This window comes from Thunnus thynnus, chromosome 4 (genome assembly GCF_963924715.1).
Source record: "Thunnus thynnus chromosome 4, fThuThy2.1, whole genome shotgun sequence".
NCBI classification, from domain to species: domain Eukaryota; kingdom Metazoa; phylum Chordata; class Actinopteri; order Scombriformes; family Scombridae; genus Thunnus; species Thunnus thynnus.
Genome location: NC_089520.1, coordinates 2,039,870 through 2,066,321, shown reverse-complemented (window position 1 = coordinate 2,066,321; position 26,452 = coordinate 2,039,870). Strand labels below are relative to the sequence as shown.

The 26,452-nt window shown below is 43.0% G+C and overlaps 1 protein-coding gene and 1 long non-coding RNA gene across 2 annotated transcripts in view; one reads left to right on the top strand and one right to left on the bottom strand.

The window, feature by feature from the left end:
* The window catches only part of dag1 (dystroglycan 1), a 47,860-nt gene extending 28,153 nt beyond the window's left edge, over positions 1 to 19,707 (bottom strand). The window contains exon 1 of the mRNA XM_067586142.1: positions 18,788 to 19,707. The gene's annotated coding sequence lies outside the window, so the exon portion shown is untranslated. The remainder of the gene's footprint in view (positions 1 to 18,787) is intronic.
* On the top strand, positions 3,760 to 8,189 carry LOC137180870 (uncharacterized). The gene is made up of 2 exons (XR_010928070.1): positions 3,760 to 6,481; positions 7,326 to 8,189. It is a non-coding gene; the product is annotated as an uncharacterized lncRNA (long non-coding RNA).
* Positions 19,708 to 26,452: the final 6,745 nt, after the last annotated feature.

Sequence of the window (26,452 nt, the reverse complement as noted above, 5' to 3'; positions counted from 1 at the left end):
CAGGAAACGTGCAGATGTCCAATTCATGCCGGATGTTTTGAGGCGCAGATGTTGATGCATATGTATCAGAAATCTGAGCCTCAGCGACATGAAATTAATGTGCCGTTCATGGGTTTTAATGGAAGCTGCTATTTGCATATGAATGACTTTGGAAAGAGTCAAAAAAAAAATGGAGAGAAACATGCATAAGTGGGACAAATTGTAGATGTTTTATGGTTTTATTTCCAGTGTTCTTCTTCTACTTTAGTAAATGTACGATAACAAATAAAAAAAGGGAATAAAAGCTTCTGATTTGCACCTCGTTTTAGGGCGTGGATGCTATTTCTGAACTCCAGATGTACAAAAAGACACAACAGGGGAAACTGTGACCTGACATACTGTAGGTGGGGTTGGGCTTTTTCCGGACCTCCCAGCGTTCCAAAAACACAGCGGGAAGGTTTGTACTCTGGAGAAGCAGAGATAGAGTTACACAGGCAACCCCGCGGTGACCGGAGCGCCATTTATTATCTCCCAAAACAAGCTTCTTATCTGTCCAATCATCTGTTCATCCAAAACAAGACCTGTGTTTTACCACAAAAAAGGATCAAACCACCACCTGGTCGCCACGGCGGCTGAACGCTGTGACGTTAGAAAAACCAAAAATGTGAACTTTAGCGGGATGAAAGAACCGGATCAACATCCAGCCGTATGCCCCCCCCCACCACCACCGCCCCCACCCCACCGGGCTCAGTGTGCTTTAAGTTCCTCGAAATGAGGATTTAATTTGAGGCGAAGTAAAAAAAATAAAAAAATAAAAAAATGAAACCAGCGGGGAGGAATCATGGGAATTGCGGTTTCTTTTGCGAACGCAGCCAAACACACGTCCACTTTGATTAGAGTTGTGTTTTTGGAACGTCGAAGCATCAGCGCTTTCGCTCGCTCGCTCATAAGGCCTTTGAGAGAGAGAGAGAGTGTGTGTGTGTGTGTGTGTGTGTGTGTGTGTCTGAAGGCTAACAGCTCATAAGGGGGAAAGTGCTGCGATGCTTTGCGCATCTCAGTAGGCTAATTATAACACTGCAAGCGCTGCAGAAATGAAACATGAAAGAATTAACAATCACACACAGAGAGAGAGAGACAGAGGGGGGAGAGAGATAGAAAACATCAGAGAGATTAAAGAAAAGGAGGCAGAAACACAATCATTGTTAAAGAACGTGTAGGTAGCAGCAGTAATTACATCTCACTCCAATCCCACTGCTCAACTTGTGTTTCTCTCTCCGTCTGTCTTCAGTCCGTCTCGTTAACTCCTCGATCTGTTTCTCACGTGTGTTCGTAGTGACGAAGACGTGTTGTTCACACGGTTCAAGGTCTATATGTGCTGTCACAGTGTGTGTGTGTGTGTGTGTGTGTGTGTGTGTGATGCTCCTACTGGGACCACCAGCTAAGACTTGAGATACACTGACAGCTGGGGGCAGCTGGTCACGTTTGTGTAAGTGTGTGTGTGTGTGTGTGTGTTAAACAGACAGCTGGGGACAGTTGCTAGTGTGACAGAAAATGACAGCAGCAGGGCAACACAAGACTTTCTATATGCACCAACACCCCCCCCCCCCCACGCCCCCCCCTTTCAAACAGCACTGCAGACTTGCTAATCTGTGCCCTTTAATCCAGAGGCTGCGCTTCAATCCGTGAACTTTCCCTCCCAGGTGTCATCCAATTCCCTCCAAACGTGCCCCGCTTTCCTCCATCTGACAGCTCTGATGGGGCTAAATAACCTAATAGAGACTATTTATAGAGCTCCACTTACACACACGCAGACCTTTCATTAAGTTAAAAGGGAATTAAAACTCCTCCAGTTTTTTTTATTTCACACAAGAAATTAGAAAAAAAAAAAAAAAGCTCTTTTGTTTCGGACAAACTGCTGACTGACCTTCACTCATCACTTCAAAGACTATGAAGATATTTGAGTTATTTTTATATTATGAATCATTTTTTACAAGAGGAGGTGTCACACTGGGGATCGTTATCTCGTTTTAGATGAAACACTTTGACATTCAGCGCCACATATTTATCTTTTTAGAGAAAACTGACACGTTAAATCAGTGTTGCAGTTGTGTAAGTTAAGATTATTCATATTTATTAATGTTTGCATGCTGCTTATAGATGCTAAATGTAAAATGTATGAATGAAACTGCATAGTTCATGTGTGACACAGCTGTCACTCACTTTCAAACTCTACAAGTTGTTTAGAGACAAACAAGCTCCAAAGTCAAAAAGAAAAAGAATATATCTGCGATCCCAAAATATATTCGGAGGTTACAAACTCCCCCAAAAAACAGCAGCTGAAATCTATTCCAGGAGCCTTCAGGTGTTCAGGGTTTGATTCGCCTCCCCGTCGGGCCTCGGCAGGCTCCGTTCAGCTCCGTAATGCAAACACGTCTCTTGTCTCCTCTCGGTGATAAAGAGGACTAATCTGGGTCAGCCGTGTGCAGGTACAGTCTGATAATAAAGTTCATGTCTGCACACGCTGCAGCCACCTGGATGCTGCAGACTATGCTGCTGCATGTGTGTGTGTGTGTGTGTGTGTGTTTAGTTGCATTTTCTTGAGTAAAAATCCTTCTTGCTTGTGTCTGATTGCTTACATGATCCAGTGTGTGTGTGTGTGTGTGTGTGTGTGTGTGTGTGTGTGTGTGTGTGTGTGTGTGATGAGTTTGCAGTGATAACCATCTCCTCTCATCCCCTGGTGATGCAGGTCAATTCTCATCTCTGTGTCTGTCCTATCTGCCTTTAACACCACCGACTTCATAATAATACACAAGCAGACAGCAGGCACGATAATAATAAACCAGGCAGAGAGGAAGAGAAACATACATTAAATAATAATAATAATAATAATAATAATCTTTACTTGTCAGAACAAAGTAACAACACAAACAATCCAGTAAGAAGTCAGAAGGCAGCGACTAAAATCATTATGGAAATCAATAAAAGTGCAACACATGACTTGCGTGGGCAACTGGAAATAAAGCGAATCCCACCTGGAGGGTCACGCTGCTTCAACCGTGTTATTATTTTATTTTATTTATTTATTCATTTATTTCTGATGCAGCAACATGTATCTGAGAGGTCCTGAGATCGCCTCAGGATACCGACCTACAGCGGCGCCGCGCGGTACCCACGACAACGAGGTTAGCTACAGTCGACATCACCGCGGCCGCAACTAAAGCTTCATTATTAATTAATCCACCCGTATGTTATTCCAATGAATCAACTCATAGTTTGTATTGTGAGATTGTGAAAAAAAAAAACTTCTCAGAGCTGAAGGAGACGTTTTCAAATGTTTTGGTTCGTCTGATGAAAAGTCTGAAGGTCTTCAGTTTATTGTAATAAAGGACAAAGAGCAGAAGGACGAACTTCTGCCTTTCACACGCTGGAATCTGAAGAGTTTCACATTTTTTACTTGAAAAATAATTGAAAAATAGTTGCCAGTTATTTTTTTTGTGGATTGACTGATTGATTCATACTAGACAGCACATTCTGACAAATCAGTTTTATATTTTTTTATTACTTTTTATCCATTTATATTGTTGTATTATGCATCTATCTGCTCTCTCTATACACAGCACTTTACAAGGTCTTTTATCTTTACTATTACTACTATTATTATTATTATTATTGTTATTATCCTAATCAAAGTGTTTCTAATGTATGCCATATCTAATAGGCACACAAATACCACCGCCTAGCTGCACCCATATGGTGTCACTCATGTCCCTCCTTGGACAACGACTGGCCTGAAGTCACATGACCACATATCCAACCCATCATTGGCTGATACGTGTCTGGATGTAGATGATTGGTTGTCTTTTATATATATTTTTACCCAACTGACTTTATTTAAACGTTGTTTGTTATGTGTTTGATGATGACCCTGATGAAGGCCACAAGCCGTCAGTCAACTAATAAAGTTGTTCTTCATACATCAAGTGTTTCTGGAGTTCTCATCTCTCTCTAGACGTACTGGTGGACATGCAGGCGACCATAAAACACCTGAAAAAACCCCAACAAATCTATCAATAAAGAGGCAGCTGATCAAAAACATGCAAGTCCGTGTTTTAGCGTTAAGTCGAGCAGCGACAGGCAGCGTATCGCTCAGCAGTCAACAGGTCAGTCATCAAACTTTATTTATTTATTCCAGCTGCTACTGAGCATGTCATTCACCCATCAGTCTGTCATCAGCTCAGTAAGTTTTCTTCTTTCTTTAAACAGGAAGCACATAATTCACTCTGCCAGTCAGTCAGTCAGTATCTCGGATCTTCCTCCTCCTCCTCCTCCTCCCTCCACCTCTAAGTCCCTCCACGGTCACTGCAGATGTCTCAGCTCTGAGGCTCCATTCTTTATCTCTATGATAATAGCAGGCCACGGCTGATAGCCTTACGGACTGAGCAATGTGACCTCCAACTCACTGGCAGGGTTTAAAAAAAAAAAAAGGTACCACGGTTTGGATTTTTCGCCAGGCTAAAGATGCCCCCCCCACCCCTCCAACCCCCCCCATCTGCTGAATTTATCACAGTCAAATAGAGCGAGACGGCGAGCATTTTGGCGTTACGTTCAGCAGCTGATATTTATCACGAGGTGAATGTTACTTAAAGCTCTGCTGTAAAGGGATTTATACGTAAAAACGCCAGCAGAAATCAAACTAGAGATCCTTTTAAATTGTTGCAAATGAAAAACACAAGAGAGGAAGTCAAGGTTAGTGACTGTTACAGCGTCTGGCTTATTTCTTTGCTACTGATAGAAACGCTATCAGCGGTGATATGGCACCAACTGCAGGCAAGTCGACGACGGTTATGAGTTTAGGAGGATTTATAATAATAGCTAAAAAAAAATGACACTGCAGAAAAAGTTTTACAGAAAAAGAGGCATCATTAGAGAGGGAAATGTGAAAACCTCGCACTTGTGACACATTTGTGAAAAACTAAAGGTAGATAATTAATTTAGTTCATATTTCTATGCTCTCATCTAGACTTTGGCCTTTAGTTCACATCAACAACTTCAGCATTTATGTCTTTTGTGTGAAGTTAAAAACAGCTTCTCTGATGCTAACAGCTCAATTAAAACATGATATTCTTTGCAGACTTACAAAGTGTTTGGTTTTCAGTGAACTGGGCACCAGAAACTTGTGTCAAGGCGACATTGCACTGCTGTTATCTGAAGAAATGCACACAAACTGATAACATTACAGTGAAGTGATAGGGGAGTGTGAGCGAGGAGGAGGAGGAGGGAGGAAGAGAGAGAGTGTGCCAGTGATTGAAAGGTTGAAAGCTTGAACCTGAATATTTGGCATTTTAGATGCTCATCAGAGGGAAGGAGAAGGAGAGCAGCCTGTCTTTAAAGTCAAAGATGCAGGAAGGAAGGAAGGAAAGGAAGGAGAGCAGGAAGACGCAGATGAGAGACAATAAAACCAGTGGACGCCAGGTGAGAGAGTTCTCTCCTCTCATTGGTCAGATGTGTCCGGGGCACGAGCCAGAACGTAAACACAGGAAGGAGCTCCCATCTGCCCAAATATCAAGAACGTGCTCGGTTGTTAGTCAAGGTCGGACATTGATTCATTCTCAGGCTAGCTGCTAGCTGCTAGCTGCTAGCCATACGCCTTGTAGTTGGTCAGATGGAGGTCAGGTCATGTTCCTACCACCACTACAGAATTCATTTAGGACCCGGACCGAGACCAGTTCCTCTAAGCGGTCTCTGTGCGGGTGTTTGGTCTGAACCAGAGTACGACTGCTGTGTTCAGATCAGCCATGCTAGCAGCTCTGTGAGGCTGCACTTTGCTTTAAGCTGAATGCTAACGTCAGCATGCTAATGTACTCGCACTGATAACGTTAGCATGCTGATGTTTAGCATTTACCATGTTCACCGTTTAAATCCAGTGTTAGCATGCTAACATTTGCTAATTAGCACTAAACAAACTCACAGACTTTGACCTGATGATGGTGCTGAACAAGTCATCAGGATTCATCCTCTGTTAACCTTCGAAAATCTGTACTACATTTTTGGACAATCCTTCCAATGATTGTCAATATTTTATTTAAAACTGAAACATTTCAGGCTCATTTATGGCGCTACACTGCATTCATGTCGAGATATTTCAATGTACAGATGAATTTACATCCTCAGCACCCGAGAGTGTCTAAAAAGAGAAACATAGAAGTGGTTGATACACACAGGCGGGTGAAACAGAGCTTCTACCTCTACAGGCAGACAACAGGAGCCAAACAGTGAAACCAGGACGGAGACAATCAGAAATCCGTGTGTGTGTGTGAGGGACGTGTTCACGGTTAATCTGCAGCAGCAGCAGCAGCAGCAGCAGAGGGAGAGACGGAGAGAAACTGAGGGATTCAAAGCATCAGGAGACTTCCTGCAGGCCTCGGGATAACAGCGGTATTTAGTCTCATGTAAACCAGCGAGCCTGACACACAGACCTGCAGACGCTCTGATACATGCACACGTATGAACATGCAACACACACACACACACACTTGTGTCTTGAGGGACTGTGGGCGGCAACCACGCAGTTTTCAAACACACTGCTGCACAGCGCGATATCTCGCTCGCTCTGTTTTTTCTACTCTTCCTGCCCTAATGACTTTCTCTCTGCCTCCCATCTCTCTCTCTCTGTCTTTCTCTCTCTCTCTCTCTCTCTCTCTCTCTCTCTCTTTCTTTCCGGTAAGTGGGTGACAGTCTTTTAAAGTGCAGTCCTGTACCTTCCGATAGCACGGAGCAAACAATGAATGTATTGCGAGTCTGCCTAGTGTCTCAGAATAACAACGAAGAGGAGGGAGGATGCTATGGATGAATTACCGTACTTCAAAACAACTTTACCAGCCTCTCTCTCTCTCTCTCTCTCTCTCTCTCTCTCTCTCTCTTCCTTCCTCTTCTGTAAACAAACGCACTAAAACAACAGAGCGACTCGTCTTCCGTCTTTACTTGAAAATTAAAGGGGGGGGGAACACAGATGCTGATTTGTTTGCTTCTTTCATAAAGATTTTGCAGCACATAGATTTGTTGTTGTTCAAATTGACAGGACTTGATCAATCCCTGCACGGTTGGTTAATAAAAACATATTTAGTTACGCAGAAACCAACAAAGAAAAGCAGAAATAATAACTAAAAATGACATCCAGACCCAGTTTTCATTTAAAAGAACAAAAAGGCGTGTGTGTGTGTGTGTGTGTGTGTGTGTGTGTGTGTGTGTGTTGTGTGTGTGTGCGTGTGTGTGTGTGTGTGTGTGTTGTGGTGAGGCTGCGGAGGTCTCTGAGCCCCGACGTTCAAAGAGAATTCATATCATTCCAGCCGAGCTCCAGCTGATTACAGGCCGAGCTCTTCAGAGGCTAAACACCTGGTTTGAGGTGAACTTCAAGAGACGCTGCGGCTCTGCAGCAAATCCACCTGCTGTCTCAAGACTTAAACACAGAGCAGATGATGGCACAGCGCCTTCGGGCTGCTTGTACAAGGTTGGGGTTTTTTTTTCTCCTCACTATGTGATTCAAAAGCATAACTCTTTTCAGAAGGTTATGAGATGGTTTTTTGTAATATTTTGGTGGTTGTGTTGTTGTTTTATTGACCAGCTATCTGCTGTTTCTCCTTTCCTTGCAGCATCTTGTCTTCTGACTGGTCATTCATGAATATTTAATGGAGCAAAAGCAGGAAAACAACCTCCTCTAAATGTTCATATCCTCAAAGAAAGTCAGGATGAATCATCGTTAAGAGCATCTCAAGGCAGATGTGACAAATTCTCCAACACGTGGCGCCAATGAATGACCTCTGTGGTCCGCTAAGGTCATTCTAGAGAAAATCACACTCCAGACACCTTTCATGACTTTTGCATTTATTACAGAAAGTCATAGTACAGTATCAGTGCTGGAATAACTAGGATTTGTCAATCAAACCTATAAAAACAAGTAACTTTCACCTACATGTACAGTAAAGAAACTTGTTTTAACATCCTTCTTTGCACAACATGACAGCGTGTTGCCGTCTAGACATGAGAGCAGAGACATCAGCACCCGAAACATGATGTAACATCAGTAAATCATAACTCTGCGTGTGATTTTCTAAAAAGCAGACGATATCAAAAGGGACGTTTCTTTCATAAAGTGAGTCCAGCTGTTCTCTTATTGCTGCTAAGAAGACCGGTCGGTTTGTAAGTTTTGACTTGACCTCCTGGAAAAAAAAAGGGTTCATATTTGAGCTCAAAGTCATCTAATAATAACACTTGATTATTATTTCTGATAAACAGCACTTAGGGAGGAAAGCGAGTGCAGCCGGTGAGATATGAGTCTGATATGGAGAAGGACTCTGGACTGGTGCTGCTGCGATGGTGAACATCTGCGTCACAGTCCATTTGTCCTTGAAGATTATTGCCTTATTAAATTGTAATGCTCTTTCAAGCGGCAACTATGTAAACAAAATCCCTCCAACCCTCCTCCAACACCCCCCCCCCCCCTCCTCCTCCTCCAGCCCTGCACCATGCCAGTGGAGTCCAGAGCTGTGAACGGAGGTCAAAGTAGAACATTTGAAGGACGTTCAGCTCCACCGCTCCATTTCTCCTACCTTTACTCACCTGTCCTTCTCTGCCCAGCTCTTCCTGCTGTCATCCCCCCCCCGCCGCCCCCCCCCCCCCTCTCTCTCTCGGTGCTCATTTTCTCTTCTGCTCCCACTCCCTCACTTTCTATTAACCCCGTTTCTCTCTATCTCACCCACCTCCCCCCTCTCTTCCTCCCGCTCTCTGTGTATTTCTGCATTCTCCAGAGCCCTATCAATCAAGACATCCCATTATACATCCCCTGTCACTTCCAAAATTCCTCCTCTGCCCCCCCCCCCCCCCACACAAGCCTGCACACACACACACAAACACACACATATAATATCACAGCAGCGACGGCGTCTCCGTGAATCATCAGAACACATCGGCAGACGACAGCTCTCGTCCCTCTGAATGACTGCCCGTCATAAAGGATAGATTGATGGATGGATGAATGGGTGGGGGTGAAAATGGCTTGATGGGTGGATGAGTGGGTGGATGAATAGAGGGATAAACGGGTGGGTGGATGAATGGATGACTCATGACATCCTGATCCGTAACACAAATCTGCAAATAGGCTTGGAAATGAGTATTCATGGCCTGTGACACATTTCTCTGAGTGTTTACTTCCTGGACTGTACGCGGTGAAGTACTTCACTATTAAAGTTCTAGTATATATATAGTTTAGGACTGTTAGCTGAACACTTAGTCACAGTAAAGCTTGAAGTTTATCATCTAACTATCAGTTATTTCATTGATTAGTAAAAGATATATTTTACCTAATGAGGGAAACACAACAAATCAATTTTAACACTTTAAGTGCTAAAACAATTAGCTCATCATTATTGATAATTGATTAACTGTGTCACAGTTTTCAGTCACTCTGACGGGAGGAACTGCTGCTTTTCTTCTATGTTATATCATCATATATGAATAGAGAGTCCAGTACATTATGGACTGTATGTTCTGTTTCTGAGCCTTTTTCACTATTTTCAGACATTTTATTAACTAAGCAGTTAGCTGATTAATTGAAAAACAAATCAACAGTTATAGATTGTTAAAATAATTATGAACCGCGGCTGTAAACACTCTAACCCAACATATTCACCCAGTCACTCACTGTTTCACTGTGACTGACAGCAGGTCAACTCTACTCATTTTCACTATTGATCAATTAATTACGTTATTTTTCTCGATTGACCAACAAACAAAACCAAAAGATATTCAGTTTACTGTCAAGTTTGACAAAAGAAAGAAGCTGAAACCTGCTGATTTTTGGCATTTTTTTTGCTTTAAAAGAAAGACAAAATAGTTTCTGTTTCAATTAATCGACTAATCGTTGCAGCTGTAACGTTTAGCTTTAAGAGCAACAACCAAACAGTTATGTTTTCTTCTACAGAATAAATCAAATAATGCAGAAATGTAACTTGTTTTAATGTTATTTCCTCAGTCTGCTGTTTCTCTCTGTTGGTGAAATGTGTCGCTACTTGTTAAACCTGTTGACTCGTCCAAACATGTAGAATTGGTGTAAACTGAAGCCTCCGCTGCTGTTTGTGTGTGTGTGTGATGTTGGTATATATATCTGCTCCTGCTCTTGCGAGTGTGTGACTCTGTGTGTGTGTGTTTGAATCCACGCCATGAACAATATCATCTATTGAGAGTCCAACACACACACACACACACACACACACACACACACACACACACACACACACACACACACACAGGGTGGTGTGAAGTCGACCTGGTGGTGTTTGACTGTTAGATTTAACATGTCGGCTTCTCTCAAGTCTCATTTCCTTCGGCCTGCTGTATTTGTCTCCCACCAGCGCTTTAAAAGCTCCCGGCCAGGTGGAGAGGGCAAGCTGTTTGCCTGAGTAAAACACAACACACACACACACACACACACACACACACACAGCGCGCCCTGGTAGCTTACTGGTTAAGACACATGTCACATATCCGCAACATCCAGCGTTTGATTCCGGCAGCAGACGTTTGTTGCATGTCATTCCCAGTCTCTCCTCTTGTTTCCTGTCACCTTTCTACTCTCGCTGTCCAATAAAAGCCCCAAAAAATATTTTTTTAAAAAAAAACACGCATAGGAAGTCAAATGAAATGAAACAGTGACAAATGTGTGAAAAATGTAAGGTTGGCTTTTAGTCTGAGTTGCCTCTGAAGTGTCACTTCTTCGGTTCTTGAGTCTCTTCCAGTTCTTTCACTCTGCTCTGGAGAATCAGTTAATTTTTAATTGTGAGACATTCAAACAGTCTCTAAAGCAGTAACACCATGTGTCAGATCAGATTTTTACTTACTTTTTCATGTCTGTAGGTGTTGTAAGTGAACGCTACATGAGCCCAAACAAGTGTTCAGCATTTTTATTTGAATGTCTCTGACTTACAGAGGCGTATCTCACGAGAGGAAAAGCAAATATTACTCAAATACTCGTGAATGTCTTGCACTTCTAACTCGGCCAAGATGAACAGAAGTACCACCACCAGCACCACCACCACCACCAGCACCAGCAGCCCTGCTCAGCGAACCAGACGAGTCTCCATGGTTACGACACCAGTATGCTTTCACATTCTGTGGCTGTTTTGGCTGTTGTGGTGAAGCTGAATTCCTTTATGGATGATCAAGCAACATGCCTCAACATGTGGGTCTGATTCCAATACTTACAAAAGACAAAAATACACATCATTAAACGGCAACTTGAGAGTGGAAACTTTTTGCACTCAGCATGTGTCCAAATCCCCCCCCCAAAAAAATCAGACTTTTCTTTCACTGTCTCTGCTGCCATAAATGTCAAATAGCAGGATTACTACTGTTGTTACTTTCCTTATTAGGATTCCCCCCCAGTAGCACCAGTATAAACACTGGCTATTCTTACTGGAGTCCACCACACACATAACTACATAAACATACCAACCGAACCGGCTCATCTCATTGGACGAACAGAAGAGAAACAAACACTAAATTATAAACCAATCACAACTCAGGAATTCATAGCAAATTTTCATTTTTTTCATACAAATAAACATTGATTATTAAATTATATATTTAAGAAGGGCGTCCTGCGTTTTCACACATTTAAATCCAAGAAGAAGAAGCATCAGATTCAGAGTTTGTAGATGCTGTTTGAACATTAACAGCAGTCAGTAACACATACTAGGAAAACAACTAATATGAGCATTATGATCCTATAAAAATGCATTTAGAAACATGAGCTAGTGATGCTGAGATGTTCCTCTATGTGTGATTAGATAAAAACCCAAATGGTTTGGCATTTTGGGACATCAAATCTAGCGAACCAAAAACAACAGACAGCCTTTATTTTCTCATTTTATATAAAAACTTGCGCCTGGTATTTAGGATTTTAAAGCCGAATCATATCGAGTGTTTAACATTTCACAGCATGTGGCTGCTCTGTCGGCAGTGAAGTCGAATCACAATTAGGTTCTTCTCACAGCATTAAGGGTTCTGGCGTGGCGGTGGAATTCCTCCATGGTTGACCGGGCAACTCAGAGCACCATTTGGCTCCATGTCCAGAAGGCTAACCAGCCAAAACAAGGGGGCTAATAAAACTGTCCAGTGATAAGCAGTTAATGCCCCAGAACTAATTACTGCACTGCCACCGCCGCCGCTTCTCTCTCTCTCTCCCCAATCAGTGGTGTGACATGAACACACACACACACACACACACACACACACACACACACACACACACACACACACACACACACACACACAGCTGTGATATCTGCTTCTAACACAGTTTAGAACAACAGAGGGAAGCTTTAAGTAATGAGGAGCAAAAAAGAAGTAGAAATATAAAGAAATGTGTTTTATAATTCAATGAAAAGTTGCCAGAAGTTGAATCAACTAGGGTTGAAATGATCAATCGATTGATCAACTAGTCAATCAACTGAATATTAAGTGGCAACCATGTTGATAATTAATCATTTTAGTCATTTTTAAGCAAAAATGTCCCAAATTTGCTGATTTCAGCTTCTCAAATGTGACAATTTAATGATTTTTTTGTCATAATTTGTCATTTTTTGATGATCAATTAATCATTTATGTCATTTTTCAAACATTTTCTGCTTCCAGTTTCTTCAGGTTGAGGTTGTTATTATTGCAAACTGATTATTGTTGGGTTTTGCATTGAACAAGACATCAGAGAAACCTTATAGACCAAACACCTGCTCGATTAAACGAGGAAATAATCTGCAGATTTATTGATAATGAATCGTTGGCTGCAGCCCTGCAACAAGAGAACATACCCAACAAACACAGAGGTTATCCTACATCCTGCAGTCAAAGTGTCAACGTGAATACATGTGTGAAAAGCAAGAGCCACAGGTAGCATCACAACAAGAACAATCCCGTCATCCTCCTCTTCCTCCCTGAGCTCCGGCACTAACGCGGCCTCTGTATCAGTGACATACAGGCCCGAGCAGTTAGCTCCACTGATGGCTCATAATGGCCTGGCCGGCTTGCTGCACCATCTCCCTCTGCAGCAGTACACACAGCTATGTCAGCTGCAATTATACAGGAAACTGCCAGTAGGAGCAACACCCTGATAGCTGAACAACACAGCCACACACACACACACACACACACACACACACACACACACACACACGGTAGAAATGTTGTCACGCTCCTCTGGGTGCCAGCAGTTTACTGACTTTCCAAAAAAATTCAGCAAGACGTGAGGACATGCTGATGATACTTACAGCACACTGGACACATATTCATCGTCAGGGTTGGGTCAATTCGATCAATAATGAAAATCTCAAGTAGTGAAACCTCCGCCATGTGAGAGGCGCCGTTAAACGGATTTCAGACCACAGTTAAGGAGGATTATTCCTGTTGCGCCGCCGCACCGTAAGAACAGTTCAAGCACACTTCACACGTCAGCGAGCGTTTCATCCAGGCTGAGCTCAACGTCCATCAAGAGTTTCTTTATTATAACAATCATCCTGCAATCTGCTCCCATTACAGCTCTGCTATGATGATGTTCCTCTGAATCAGTATCAGTTCTGATCTGGATCGATTCATCCTGATCGTTCCTGCTGCTGCTGTGAGGAGGAATATATTCTCTCTCTCTCTCTGAACACGCAGCACTTTTTTTCTTTTTTCCAGTCTTGATAAGAGCGACAATTTCAGTGCTGAGTATTTAAAGTTGACAGGTGTTCATTAGGAGTGTTGTTGATACGGCCTCCAGGCGAGTGTTCAAAACTATCTGAAAAAGTGTTAAATTAACTGTGATGGGTCTGAACTTTAATAAACATTAACACCCAACACGCTCTGACTTCAATTAAACCTGATGATTTTCCAGCGTAAAAGCATTTTAAAGGTAATATGTGCAAACCTGACATGTGATTCTACAGGACTGTTGACTTCTCTATGACATTGACTGGATCCCAATAGGTGCAGCTTGAGATTCCTCTGCAGAGCAGGGTGGGGGGGGATGTAGGGGGGTGAGGGGGGGGGACATAAGCTCTGACAGACTGACAGGATCTGCATTGAACACTGTAACCCAGAGGAAATGTATTATGAAGAATTACAGCTCGTGACAGGAGTTATTGTAGATTGCGATCAAAAAGAAAGCAGCAACAGCCTGAATGTTCACAGTCGGAGTGATGAAGACTCATCAGCAGCACCGATTCACCCTCCGAACAGCAAACACAAGGCAGGAACCAGCAGAAGACCGTCTGTCTGTCTGTCTGTCTGTCTGTCTGTCTGTCTGTCTGTCTGTCTGTCTGTCTGTCTGTCTGTCTGTCTGTGTGTGTGTGTGTGTGTGTGTGTGTGTCTGTGTGTGTGTGTGTGTGTGTGTGTGTGTGTGTGTGTGTGTGTGGTTTCAGATTTTTACTGGCCTCTATTTTAAAACCCATGTTGAAACCATGACAACAGCAAAAAAAAGACCAACTTTCAGCTCTCTGTCCCGAACGCACTTCTGAATCTGCATCCGACTTGCTGATGTCATCAACCGGAGCCGCTCGTTTCTGTTGTTATCTCAGACTAAGAATAGCTTGCAGCGATACAGTACCGCCCCCCCCCCCCTCCCTCCGCCCCCCCACAAACACCTTTTAAAGCCTGCGAGCCTCTTAAAACATCCTATGACGGTTTTATTTTCGAGTTCTGACAAATGCGCCATATGCCCATCGACAAGTGGTGGTTCAGTCATGGCAAGAGCGTGACTCACAGCTACAGAAACGTAGCCAACTGTAGGCAGAGAAACTGCTGTAGATGCCTCATCAACCCCTCCCCTCCCCTTTATTTTAGCCCAGAAGGGTTGAGAGGGAGGAAGAGAGAGAGAGAAAGTGCCTAAAGGATCTAAATCTCATCTCCCAAAGTGATAAAGTAGGCTTATTCCACAACATGCACACTTTTCTTTCTTTAACCGTCCTCCTAAAGCTTTTGAAATAGAAAAAAGAAGTGTCCTGATCTCTCGGCTGAAAGAAGAAGAATCCTCCTTTTTTTTTTTTTCCACTTGTACCTAAAGTTTGAAAAGCAGGGAGCCAAAGATTAGACTTATCATTTTAGAGGATACACATACGGCTTTTCATAACAGAAGAACTCAATCCTATTTTGGATGATATTGATTTGTGAAATATGGAGTAGCTCAGACATAGACAGAAGAAACACCCTGAGAGGAGGAGGAGGAGGAGGAGGAGGAGGAGGATGAGGGAGGAGGGAGGAAAACGTCTGGGGAATATGTTTGACTCCAATCTGACTCGGCCTTTTCGATGAAAATCTTGTTTTCCGAGATGGAAACAGGAAAAGAGCCGAAGCTGTTGTTTACAGATTTATTTTGAAAAGAAACAAACATGGCGGAGTCTTCGCCTTGTTAGCGGAGTGACGGACGGGGCGCTTTATTTCATCTACTGTGATTTCTGAATGACTTGCTAAAGGTCATGTGTGTGTCGAGCTCTTCATGGATTATATGAGCTTTAAAACTTCTGATTTTCATTCAGAACAAAAGATTTTTGATCCTCGTTGACTTTACACGCAGCTCTTTAAAAACGTCTGCAATGAGTCTCCTCTTGAGGGCATCTCAGGTCAGAAGTTACTCAGCACTTAAAAGATTATGTAAGTTTCAAGTAAAGAGGGGGGGGGGGGGGGGGCGACAAAAACCAAAGTGGAGTTCCAGAGTTTCCACACAAAACTGACCCGTAGACGTTGTTTCTCCTGCAGACCAAACACAGAAGAGTCTGCTGCACCACATCTGGTGCGACGGCGTTCAAACACCCGCTGAGCTGCTCATCACCAGCAGCAGCAGCAGCAGCAGCAGCAGCAGCAGCAGCAGCAGCAGCAGCAGCAGCAGCAGCAGCAGCAGCTCCCCCTTCTAGAGGTAATTTAAACCTCTTAAGCCTTGAAGCACACCTTTTCTACTGGAGACTGAAGCGTCTTTCAGAGACTAGCTCCACCGCTGTTGACTCTTTGATACATAAATACACACACACACACACACACGAAACACCAGCACAGGAAATTACACACACACTGTTTACTTAACCCTTAAAGGTTACAGCACAGAGATCTCTACTGGAGCAAAAATGAAAACTCTGTTCATTGCAGAAGGTAAAGAGATCGTAGACGCAGCGTTTCTCACCTCTTTGTGTTGTTACAGTACAGCCGCTACATAAATAAAGACACTCAATGTGTGTGTGTGTGTGTGTGTGTGTGTGTGTGTGTGTGTGTGTCCTCTGCTCCTCATCAAAAAAAAAAAAAAAAGACAAGATGAGGTTATTTACTGCAACTGCCGGGACACTAATCTGCTTTTTAACCCTTGTTTTTTTTCATCTCGGGGGGAAACTGAACATGTTGCCCTTTTCCAGCAGCTTCATATTCACACAAGTTTACATGTGAAACGCTGCACTAGCATCACACTAACGCAGGAGCACCGGGGGGGGGGGGCATGTCCTGCTCACACACACATTTTCCTAAATGATGCATTGATTTAAACTGCTAACTGTTCATTCACCCAAAGACATCTTCTCTTAGCAACCCAGGAAACATCCTCACACACACACACACACACACACACACACACAAATTAACAGTCTGGTGTAGAAACAAACACACACATGTCTTCATCACCATCATCGTCATCAGTGGAGGTTGTTCCTGCTGCTCTGATGAGAAAAACGAACCACACTTGTATGTGTAGAGGATTAAAGACAGCTTGTCTACAAAACACACCAGTTCTATCAACATGACGCCTGTTTACACACACACACGCACGCACACACAAGGAAGTGTGCTCAGCTGCAGGTCTGGCTGATTTACGTCAGTAAAGGCTGAATAGATGAGAGTAGAGCAGGATAGAAGGGTAATATAGTGAGAAAGTATTGATTTACATCCATTGGGGGCAGTAGAAACAGTAGGTGGACCTCTAGGCCTCAGACGTAGAGAACAATGTCACCCATGGGACCACTCCAAACCCTCCAAATTACCCTTTACTGAACGACCCCGTGCTTTCATTTATTTAGAGGCCTGCAGGATGGAGCAGCCAGGTTTTTCTGAACCAATCAAATAACATTAAAAACAGTAAAACACATGATAGGAGGCTGCTGCTGCTGCTGGAAAAGATGGAGGATTCAACTGGCTACACACACTCTGCAGATCATAGTCAGGAGAGCAGCCAGACAAATTGAATCGCTACCAGGACCTCAAAGGTCAGACTGCAACAGCCAACTGTCGAAAATATAAAAAAAATAAATAAAAAAATAACACCTTTGTAGTCAAGCCAGACCCTCTCAACACACACACACACACACACACACACACACACACACTAACTATAGAAACAGGGTTTCCGGTGTATCACCTGGCTGTTAAACACATTCATATGTCATAAAACATAATTCTCTGGACTGTAAACAGGACTGAGCAGCGTGAGTCTCGTCTTTTCCTCTGACTTCACGCTCCAACTCAATAAACTGCCCTACTCAGCTTTCTGTTAGGGGACTTTTTCTATCTATCTGAGCCTTCATCCTCATCCTCATCCTCCTTTTCACACAGCGGCTTTTTTTTTTTTTAGCCCCCTGTGTCTTGTCCCCTCGGTCAAAGGAGACATACCCAGACCGCGGCAGGCTGTCAAACGTCTCCATGGCAAAGCATACGTGAGAGGAATCAAGACGAGGTGGGCGAAAACATCCCCGGTACGCACGCACGCACGCACTCACTCACGCACTTCACCTCTGAAGAGGTTATTTAGGTTTTCACTCTCACACACACGCACACACACACACGCACGGACACACAGAACCGGGGATGCTTCTTTTTTTAATAACACTGCTGCTCATTAAACGCTCATAATAAGGTTTATATTATATGTGCATGTCAGCCGATGTCTTGCAACCAACTTCAAATCCCATTGCAGCACGAGAGTAGTACACGCGCATGCACGTATAACAGCACGAGCAAACACTAGAGGAGGAGATAGTAGCAAGAACAATGAGGTCACTAACTCACTTTGAGCGCACATTGCAGGGACCTCTCGTGGATTTTAAAGTCTTAGGGGACACTCATCATCCCCTCACACGGTGCCAAAAATAAACCCGGCCGGTGTGACCGCCTGTGAGATACAGTCAGTCCAAATTATAAAAGAGGCCCTTCTCTCTCGCCCCCCCCACCACCCCCTGGCCTGCCTTTAATATGCACCTGTTCGGTTTTGAAGCCAGAGGAATTGAGCCTGGTGGGCTCCAGCTGTCCAAAACGCCGGGCACCGAGGAGGGCGGGTAGGGCGCACGGGAAGGGAGCGAGGAAAGGAGGCGAGGAAGGGCGGAGAGCGGGCGGTGAAGGCGGTAGCTGGGATAAGTAGCCCAGCAAGTCAGCTAATAACACAGCGATTGCCTAAAAATATCCTCGACCACAGCGCTGTGCGCCGCCGCCGCTGCCGCTGCAAATCACGGCGTACACAAACCCCGCGGAGCAAACCCGGATGTATAATCAAACGCACCTAATTTCGCGCTGATCTGAATGTGCACAATATAATATTTCAACAGTAACCAAATAGGAGATAGTTCTGCGCTACATTTCCTCTCCTTGGATGTGTCCGACAAACACTTTCTCTTTCCAGCAACACACACACACACACAAACCCGAGAAAAAGAAATGTTCAGGCTGCAATAAAATGCCACATCTTCAGCAAACTGAGACACACGGGAGCGAATATGTGACGACAACAAAGAGGCATGATTTAAAAAAGGAAACTGACCGTCAAATCTCCTCCAGGTTTATATCCTTTCCCCCCGTTATTCCGGCTAAATCCTCCGTTCCTTTCTTCTTCTTCTTCTTCTTCTTCCGTGCGGTGGAGCAGGGAGACTGGTGGCGGAGGTGGCGACAGGGGAGCTCGGTTTTCCTCCTTCCCTTTTCACACACACAGAGTCAAGCGGACAAATTTAGGCTTTTGCTGCTCGCTGTCAAATCTCCTCTTTCAGTCGCCCCTGACTGGCGACAGGCTGTCTCCGGTGCTCCAAAGTTGGTAGTCGCAGCGGAAGGTGGAAACCTGATTCACAATGAAGAATATGAAACAGAAAAAAAAGCACCATATGGAGTAGTATACAGTGCGCGGACTTGAAATTGAACCACCAGCCCAAAAAAAAAAAATCCTTCACAGGAATGAAAAAAATATGAGTAAAAAAATAATCGATGTAAGGTTTAGTGATTAGAATATATATAAAAAAAAGAAAATCACATCATCATCATCTGTAGTGGTGTAATCACTACTTGAGTCGCTACAGCGGGGCAACGGAGGCACCAGTGCGGCCACTAACACCTCCTGAACCCGGCTGGGGGAGGTTGCTGCTGTCGGACCTGAAGCCTCCACAATTGGACACGTCCCGCACTCCCGAGGTCCTCAACACAAATGTCCGCTGCTGAGCCTGAAGGATGAATTTCCACTCGGAGGAGGAGTGCAGAGAGAGAGAGAGAGAGAGAGAGAGAGAGAGAGAGAGAGAGAGAGAGAGAGAGAGAGAGGGCAGTGCCTTGCATTCTCTGAATTACTCCACCCCCAAACTGCCTTCCCCCTCTCCCGTTTTTTTTTTCAATCCCTCCACCTCTCTACTTCTCTTTCATTCACTATTATTCGCTCTCTTTTCTCCCCTTCTCTTCTTCTTTTTCTTTTTTCCTTATGTCACTCCCTCTGTCTCTTTCTCTCCTTATTTACCCCTCTTCTTACCCACCACCACCACCACCTCCTCTCCTCTCCTGCAGCAGCCGCCTCTGGTGAGGTATTCAGTTCCATACTTGTGTGGGCCACAGCCTATTTGTGTCTCTAAAGACATGCGCCCTAATCATGAGCAAATAAATCAATATGTTTACTCAACGCCTGCTGAATGGAGTTATGATGATGACATTGATCCGGGGTGTGAATGATCATTATGCAGGTTTTATCAATATCTGTGCATTGCAGTGAAGTGACGTGGAGCGGTGTGGGTGGCATTACTGACATAAACTAAATAAATATAAAAAATATATTTTACATTAAGACATAATTTGTGTGACAACTCTGAGAATATATTAAAATGCTTTATATGCTTGTACACCTCATTACCTCGTGTATCTTTTTAGATTGTTGTTTAGGTATTATAGTTTAGGTAGTATAGTTATAGTTATTAAAGGGGACATACTCTGCACATTTACTTGTCTATATATTTTTTTATCTTTAACTCTACTGGAATATCTTCACATGATTTCCAGTTAAAAACTCCTTATTTATCTTCTACTGGTCCTTTATGCAGCCCCTCAGTTCAGCCTCTGTCTGAAACAGGCCGTTTTAGCTCCTGTCTCTTTAAAGCCCCGCCTCCCAATGAGCCCACTCTGTTCTGATTGGTCAGCTTCAGGAAGCTTCCTCCGGGTCCGCAGGCTACGTAAACAAACTATAGTAGCAGGATTTCACTTCTTTTTCTCCTTCTTTACTCCAAATGTCAACTTCTCAAATCCATCCGTACATGTTGGAGCTGAATCACATCTGAAATATGAGAGTGAACAACACATGGAAACACCTTAGCAACCACCTTAGCAACTAATGCTGTGTCTCAAATTGCGTACTTCTGTACTTACACTTAACATTTTGAGTGCATTCACACTGTGCGTTCACACTGAGAAGTATGGAAAAATGCAGTGCACTCTGGGTATCCGGATGATGCACTCAAAATGATCAAAAAGTTGAGTGTGGAACTATGGACACTTCTCGCCCTCAATGGTCGCCATCTTGGCTATGTAGTGGAAGGGGAGGGACCACTTTTCAAACTGGAAATGGCGGCCAGGTACGTTGCCACATTATACAAATGTAAGTTATACATGTGTTTTTTAGCAGTAAACACCACTATTCTGTTGTCGGATATAAGCCATCAGTATGTTTATTGGGTTAATTTAGCAGTCTGTAATGATTTGGTAGCATGAATGATAACGCGAATGCTAACGCTAGCTAATGCTAATTTGCGATCGTCATTTCTGGTAAGTGCACAACAGCCGTGTTTGATTTGAGATAACACTACCCTGTAGAAATTTGCGCACTATGCCAGTAAGTAGATAGTGTACACAGTGTACTACATGACAGTGTACAAACAGAAGTATGTGTTTTGAGACACAGCTCAGAATGGACATCCATTTATAGGCATGTGCGATGAGCCAACTTATCCCAGCACCAGAGGAAAGTGACTGGCCAGGCACCATCACGACTCAACTATTTCCTGCACAAACATCAGCCACACTTGATTTGCAAATAATAATGCATCAACAATCACTCCTCACTGTGTAACGGCTGCCAGCGGTGAGTAAACCTCACTCCCCGACACCTTAAGAGACGTGCTGGCAGATGCTAGTGTCAGTGGGTTTTAGCCTCCTTGCTAGCTTCCGAAGTCTGAGGTCATGAATTGGAGTCCAGTGCAGGACTGTGATTGCTCAAACAACACATGTTACGACTGCAATTTAATTTTACAACTGTTGCGCCACCAAATACAAGTCATATAATCATAATAAGCCTGCAGTGAAGCATATATATATATATATATATATATGATACAGAAATTGCGTCACCAAAATGCACACACACAAACACTAACAGATGAAAGCAAGCCATAAAGTCTAAAAAGCCACAATAAAAGGGGGCACCATTGTCAAAAAACAAAACTCATACAACACTAGCAAGTGAAGCATCCTTCTGTCCACTCACAAGTGGTGCAAGCATAAGAATATTGCACAAATCAATCAATAACCGCAGGTATTAAAGTCCATTTGTACATTTAAAACATCTCCCTCCTGGTTTTACGTGTGACAAAGTCCTTGATTAGAGCGGTGAAGTCCAGGGTTCTAACAGTGTCACTTTCCAATGACGTGTTAAGTCAAGCATGATTCCATTTTAATTTAACCTGTTTTGATCGTTAGCTCCGGTATGCTAATCTCAGCTAGCTAGATTTCAAACTTCCCACTCTAGTGTCACATGCTGACAAACAGCCACAGGACAGTTTCCGTTTCGGAGCAGAGACACTAAGCAGGACAGATGTCTCACTTCGCTCTAAATCCAGACACCACAAACGGACAAAATAACGTATGAACGAGGCAGGAGGGTTTTTTTCCTGTGAATTTTTTTTTCCCCGAGTATCGTGGGCCTTTTCTTATCGGTAAGCCTGTGCGTTAAAACAGCGTTGATGCTGATTTCTGCTGGGAGGGGCAGATTCCTGGATGGCCTGGCCCCCCGGGGCCCGCCCATAACACTGAGTCTGGAGCCGACATCAGCTAGTTGGCTAGGTAGAAGAAAACATCATCAACGAAGCGTTCAGAGCAGGTTGAAGCCCTGACTTTTGACTTTCAGGCAGCATTTTTTCATACTTTCACCTCAAGTTTTGGAATTTTGACCATGTTTAATATCCAACATCAGAACAGGATGTTGGAAAAGCAGAAATGGTCCCTTTAAGAACTCCACCTATATTTTTCTCTTGTTTTTAGCTTTGTGATTAACATTATTTTTCTTTCTTTCTTATGAACTATGTGTTTATCTATTGATCTGGGTGGCGAACTACTGCTACATTTGTTCTTACAGGAATAAATAAAGTTGCATTGAGGTGAATTTAATTGAGAGGGATGCTTTAAGAATAACATCATATTTGGCATTTAACTTCGACTAAAATAAAAATGATTCAGTTGGTATATCAGCCAACATCTTAAGATATGAATCTCTCTCCAAATATTCCAAAACACAACACCAAGACTGTCCTCGAGATGTCTTGAAAACAGAGAGCTGAGCTGCTTTTTCACCATTTTGTCTGACCAAAAGAAAGAAAGAAAAAAAAATAAAAATAAATATATATATATAAGAGCCTTTTAAATATTTATCTTTGTTGGGTTGCCTGACTTCATTGCTCATATTGACTTTATGGATGCAGTGACAGCACCTAGAGTGGTTTTATATGTGCTCATGCATTTTAGCACTGTGTGAAATAAGGCTTGATTGGATATAAAAGCTCAACTAAGTGTTCTATGAATTCATAAAATCCCTCTTTCTCCGTGGTAAAAGCCTCATGTTTTTTGTCTTGTAGTGGCCCGGCTTTCATGTTCAACACTCAAGACTGATCTGTCACCTCATGTGTCGACCACAAGCACCAGAAAGTTTTAATTTGTTAAGTCGTGAACAAGAATGTTTTTTTAAGTTGTTATTCTTTATAGCACACGGTCTTATCCACATTGATTTTGCTCCATTTACCGAGCTCCAGTCCTGCTCAATGCTTTATTAAAGAAGTTTTGACTGGAAGGTCATTGGCCCAAAATCTCAGATACGGTCATGGATGGTGAATAAAAAACACTCTTCCCTCCATTAACAGCTTCTCTGCAGGTGCCTACAAGCAAGGCACTTAATTGTTCTTGTGAAGGTGAAGATGTGTGAACATGCAATATGTAATAGTCTGAGTGTGAAGTAGGGTGATTGTAAATGGTAAATGGACTGCATTTATATGGTGCCTTTATCCCAAGAGCACTGCAAAGTACTTAACAATGCCTCCCATTCACCCACACACACTAATACGGCTTCATACGCCGATATTGGAGGAGCTGCTGTGTAAGGAGCTCCGACCTGCTCGTCAGGAGCAGCTCGGAGCTCCATGTCCTGCTCGAGGACATTTAAATAGGTTGTTAAAGTCCAACTAAAATCACATTTAATTATCTGTCTTTGAGGTCATGAATAATGGCCACATACTTTTGTTCGTTGATTTTTTTATATTATTAAAAGGCAGAAAAAAGGTATTTCCAGAAATATCAGAAATGCTCCTTTTTGTCTCAGGCGACTGGAGGGTGTGTCGGTGTCTGTGTTTGATTGTCAGCCGCTGGAGGGGGGAGCGTGTCGGTGTCTGTGTTTGATTGTCAGCAGCTGGAGGAGGAGCGTGTCGGTGTCTATGTTTGATTGACAACAGCTGGAGGGGGGGTGTGTCGGTGTCTGTCTTTGATTGTCAGCCGCTGGAGGGGGCGTGTCGGTGTCTGTGTTTGATTGACAGCCGCTGGAGGGGGGAGCGTGTCGGTGTCTGTGTTTGATTGTCAGCAGCTGGAGGAGGAGCGTGTCGGTGTCTATGTTTGATTGACAACAGCTGGAGGGGGGGTGTGTCGGTGTCTGTCTTTGATTGTCAGCCGCTGGAGGGGGTGTGTCGGTGTCTGTGTTTGATTGACAGCAGCTGGAGGGGGGAGCGTGTCGGTGTCTGTGTTTGATTGACAGCAGCTGGAGGGGGGGCATGTCAGTGTCTGTGTTTGATTGACAGCAGCTGGAGGGGAGCGTGTCGGTGTCTGTGTTTGATTGACAGCAGCTGGCAGACTATCAGTGTTACAACATATGAACGGAGACAAAGTAAACAAACTGCTGTAGCTACAAGTCATGGACAGCGTGTCGCTAACAGGGATTTTGAAGAGCAACGACCAAACCAGCATCTAACAGGTCCAAACGATTTTAAATATAAATTTCTCCCTTTTGGTTTCTGATTTTTTTCTTAAAGGAGAACACGGGACAAGTGATTTACAGAGCAGATATGTTGCCGTATACACAAAAGGCAGTTTAATATCAGTTGGACTTTAAGAGGGGCAAAGCCTTTTCACAAAACCTTTATTGGCAGTTTTAAAATCAGTCACAAGATTCATGTCAACAAGGAGGTCAGTTAATTTGAAACAGACATAATTTTGTACTTAAATCTGCCACTTTAATCTAAACTTGACATGAGGGTAACCTCCCTACAAACGAAGAAAAAGAGCTTTGAATCTTATGTAAGAGATAAGTGTAGGTGTCACTTTTAAGTAAGTCTCATTTGAGAATGAGTGAAATGTGAAACTTGAGTCGGCTCATTAAATCTGTTTCATTTCATTTCATTAGGAGTTAAGTCTTGTAGATCAAGCAAATATGTGAGGATGAGAATAACGGTGCAGTGAAAGAAAGGAGTGGAGAGAGAGAATAGAGAGTAGAGATGTACATGTGTGGATTTTTTTTGTTTTTGTAGATGTAGTTTGATCATGTGCAGAATCTCTGTCATGCCATCAAAGCCCCCCGTTGAACTGAAGTAGAGTGATATGGAAGAAAGAGATATGATTCAGGGGGAAGAAGGGGTGAAATATATCTTGAAAATTGATGGTATTTTGTCCCAGAACTAGGCCATCTTTGACAGTGTTATTATAACTGACAGCAGACATTGTCTCTATTGTGTAGAAAAATGTTCCATGACTCTGGGGCGTGGAGTTGGATAATTGAAAATGTATTGTTAAATGTCACAAATGAAAGAGCCAAACTAGGACAATTGACCACTTCATCCTCAAGTCTTGAAACAATGCCAACATTTTTGTGGTGATATGGTGATATAAGGTCACTGCAGGACACTGGGGAAGATACATTAAGTGACTGGTTGTATACACCAAGTATATATTAATAACCATCTTCAAGCCCCCAATATATATCCGTATATATATATTGATGACTGCTGAACTGCTGTCTGCTGTGTGTATTGATTTTGACTGTGTTGTCCCAAAGATGGCAGGGAAAAAGAGCTTCTGTACAACCTGGACAACTTTGGACTTTCCCAGCATATAACAAACTCAACACATAATAAGGGACACATTCTTAATCTAGTTATGTTCAGGCTCTACAGATTTCTGATGTTGCCCTTTCTGATCATTTCTATTTTCTTTAAAATGATCATCTCTGCTGACACCAGCAGAATTAAAACAGAGGTAATCAGAAGACGCTATATCAACGAGAAATCACCTGTACATTATTCACCAAGGCTTTTACACTCTGAACCAGCTCTGCTTTCACTTCCTCACAATGATCTTGGGGACAGCTTTACCTCTACAGTTATAAATGTTATTGATAACATTGTCCCCATAAAGATCAAAGTTGTCTCTGGTAAGCACCATGGAGGAATACTACACTGGTAAAAAGAGTGTAGCAAGGCAGAATGCAGGCAATGAAAAAACAACAACTCCAGATTCATTATAACATCTATAAAGAGAGACTGTGCATGTATAATTTGGAACTAAAAGGGGTAAGTTAGTCCTTTTTCTCTGAGATTATTAACAAAAATAACAATAATGCATAGACCTTACTTACTGTCATTGACAAACTGACAAACCCTGCAACATCAGTCCCTCCTGAACTGCTATCCACCAAGTCATGCAATGACTTTGCATCTTTTTACAGATTAAATTTTGAGGTTAAGGCAAACAGCAAAATACTATCATAAAACCACTAGTTAATTTGACACATTTTCACCCCCTAGATCACGCCCTACCCTACTATACCCTACTACCTACTGCCTTAACACTCTGCCTACAAGCTTTTTAAAAAAAATGTTTTTAATTGCATCAAATGTACTACAGATAGTCAATAGTTCTCTTCAGTCTGGCCTTTGTGCAA